The sequence below is a fragment of the Heterocephalus glaber genome, unplaced genomic scaffold (genome assembly GCF_053883595.1).
Source record: "Heterocephalus glaber isolate CG9 unplaced genomic scaffold, H.glaber_assembly_v1.0 deba00001673, whole genome shotgun sequence".
In the NCBI taxonomy this organism is placed as follows: Eukaryota; Metazoa; Chordata; class Mammalia; order Rodentia; family Bathyergidae; genus Heterocephalus; species Heterocephalus glaber.
The window spans coordinates 149,139-152,286 of record NW_028258410.1 but is presented as its reverse complement, the minus strand read 5'-3'; the positions used below and the strand labels follow the sequence as shown (position 1 = coordinate 152,286).

The window sequence follows — 3,148 nt, the reverse complement described above, 5'->3', positions numbered from 1 at the left end:
GTAAAATAGTCAATATGGAAAATATAGCAGACTGCTTTGTAGTATATATGACAAAATGGAAAGAATAGCATGATATGTTCACCTTGGAAGATCTTTTGTAATTAATTAAAGTAGGTGATCATATGATAAAAGTGTGACTTGGGATTGCTCTGAATGTAGAAGATCTCACACATGAATGTTACAATCATCTAAAACACGTCCAGCTTCAGCACTCAAGCTGCTGTTGAGGGATGCATCTAACTCCCAGTCAGCCATGAGCCTCGGTCTCTGCCTGGCTGAGATGCAGCCTGAGAACTGCCATACTGCCTCCAAGCTGGTCCTCCTGGGCTTCTCCAACCACCCCCGCTAAGGGGCCCCTCTTCTTCCTGTTCTCTGTGATCTACCTGACAGCTGTGGTGGGAATGCCATGGTCATCACTCTGGTGGCCCTGGACTTCTCTCTGCAGATGCCCATTACTTCCTCCTCTGCCATCTGGGTTTCCTCACCATGTTCTCCAGCAAGGTTGTGGTTCCCAAGATGCTCTTCAACCTTCTCACCAGCAGGAAGGTCACATTGTCCCCCTTCTGCATCACACAGACCCATGTCACCCTGTCCCTGGAGGCCACCAAGTGCTTCCTGCTGGCAGTGATGGCTGTGGATGGCTGCATGGCCATCTGCTAGCCAGTGAGACACTTGCTCATCATGAGCTGGTCAGTTGTGTGTGGCACTGTCCTCGGGGACCTGGGCCATAGGCCTCTTTGCCTCATTGGTGCCTCTGTACTTCACAATCCTCCTGCTGTGCGATGTCCCCATTGTTGACTGCATCTTCCATGGACTGCCTGTCCCGCTGCACATGTTCTGTGGGGACACAGCCCTGCAGGGGACCATGATGGTAATGGGTGGGCGGGGACCATACTGTGCCCCTTCCTCCCAATCATCCTCTCCTACCTGCACATCCTGGTTATGGTGATGAGCATGGACTCAGCAGAGGGCATGAAGAAGCCTTCTCAACATGCACCTCTCACCTGGCTGTGGTGAACAACTACAACAGAGCAGGACTGATTCGGTACCTGAGGCCCAAGTCCCTGTAGTCAACAGAGGGGGACAAGCTGATCTCCATGTTCTATCCAGTCATCAACCCCATGATAAAACCTTTCATCTACAGCCTGAGGAACAAGGAGGTGAAGGGGGCCATGGCAAGGGTTATGAGGAGGCTGGAAAAAGCACGAGTTGCAGACTGGAACCCTTAGAAGGTAAAGGTGGTGATCCTGTTTCTAATGTGTTCAGACCTGACCAAACTTCTTCAGCAGATGCTGCAGTTTGGCTAACAAGGTTTCTACAAACCTCTCCAAATGTTCCCATTTCTGATTTCTACTCTGGAGGAGTAAACACTGATAGATGTTCACTTAGAAAGTATTAAAACCATGCTGTGTCCACTCAGTCAGCACTGTGTTAGTGCGATGAGGTGACCCAGGCCACAGACTGCTCATTCTCTGCATCACTACCTTTACCATATAGTGTTTATGATTTCCCGTTCATTTATAAACCACCCCAAACTGTGGTAAAGCCTGCATTCCTGTTCCACCATGTTGGGGAGAGCAATCTGAAGGTGAGCCAGCTCTTTCTAGGAATTAAGGAAATTCAATGAAAATTATGGGATAATATGGTGTTCGATATTATAAGCAGAAAATATATTTAAAGATACTAATGAAAATTTTTTAGCAGGACAGGTTTTTTGTCTAATTTTAGTTTTATGTTTCATTCATCTCGATTTTTTCTGGTTTTAATAATTTTAGGAAAAGTATTTTCTCCTCTTAAATTTAAAGCTGAAATTCTCAATTGATTTAATTTTAATTTGCACCATATGGAAGATGACTGACATGACTAAGTAATAACAGTAAGTGCATTGATTTATGTTTTTGCACATGTAAGTATATTGAATGCAGTATATTAACTGAGGTGTTATTTCAAAAAACCATATACTAATTAACTTAGGATTGCTGAATTTGAAGGATGTTTGCAAATTTATCAAACAACTTCTCTGTGGATACATTTGCCATTTAACAGGATGTGTGCATGAGTATGTGTGCACCTATGTGTTGTCAGAGAGCTGAGCACACATGAACATCTAAAACATATGAACATGCTAAAACACTAGATATTCTGATGCTATCACTTGCCATCTGCTACAAGTGAGAACAATTTCATGCTGGAATTTACATTTGCTTTAAAAAATCTAATGTGTTGCAAACATAGTAAATGGACAACTTCTCTACTGTCTTCATTAACCACTGTTGGAAGATGCTGTCCCCATAGAACTGAATATCCATTCTTCCAAGGCCATGTGCTTAGAAAACAGTAGGGGTTCTATCTATACAGTTAGAAGTAAGTCCCAAGAATGTAATGGGTTTACTTAACCTGCTACATGTCTGTGCATAGAGTAGAAATAACAGTTCCTGTCACATAACTGGACTTTGATGTTTTTGTGAAGACCTTTGCTGTTAAAGACATTTGCAGCTAGGAATTTGGCTTTGTTCCCCAATCTTCAATTTCATTATAGTTTTATATTCAATGTCATAAAAAACTAGCAAATATTAATCCAGAGTGAGACCATGGTCACCTAAATCATGTATCCATGTCTCCAGTGCAACTATGCTAACAGACATGCTGATGGTATTGAGTATTCTGAACTGTACGTTTTAATTTCCAATTTCTATCTATGAGTGGCTTTTGTTTAAAGCCTCATTGTCACTAAGGTGATCAAAGCATTTCCATCTTACAAATATAATTATACATTGCGATCAAATCTTGATCTCATAGTCATTGTTTCAGCTAGCGCATGACCCTGAGGAAATGTTTTCTTGGGAAAAAACACTGGATTAGAGTCAGAACTTCTGACTAAAATGCTTAGTCAAACCCAATTTTCTAAACATAAGGACCTATTTTATTCAAAGTGAATTTGATGGTTAGATTAGTCTTAAATCATGACAACTTGATCATTTTCTGGTTTTAATGAGTCTTTCTTATATGACTTACAATGTGCAAACAAATAAAAAGTAAATGCAGCAGTACTTTATGAGATTCCAGTAGGGATTCCATAAATGTATAATTATATATATAAGATATATAATTATATATAATGTATGCAACAAAAGGATTGTATTTGTTT

General features: G+C 40.9%; 1 pseudogene; it reads left to right on the top strand.

Moving 5' to 3' along the window:
* Nucleotides 1–280: 280 nt before the first annotated feature.
* LOC106007722 (olfactory receptor 2A12-like) lies at nt 281–1,239 on the top strand (annotated as a pseudogene).
* Nucleotides 1,240–3,148: the final 1,909 nt, after the last annotated feature.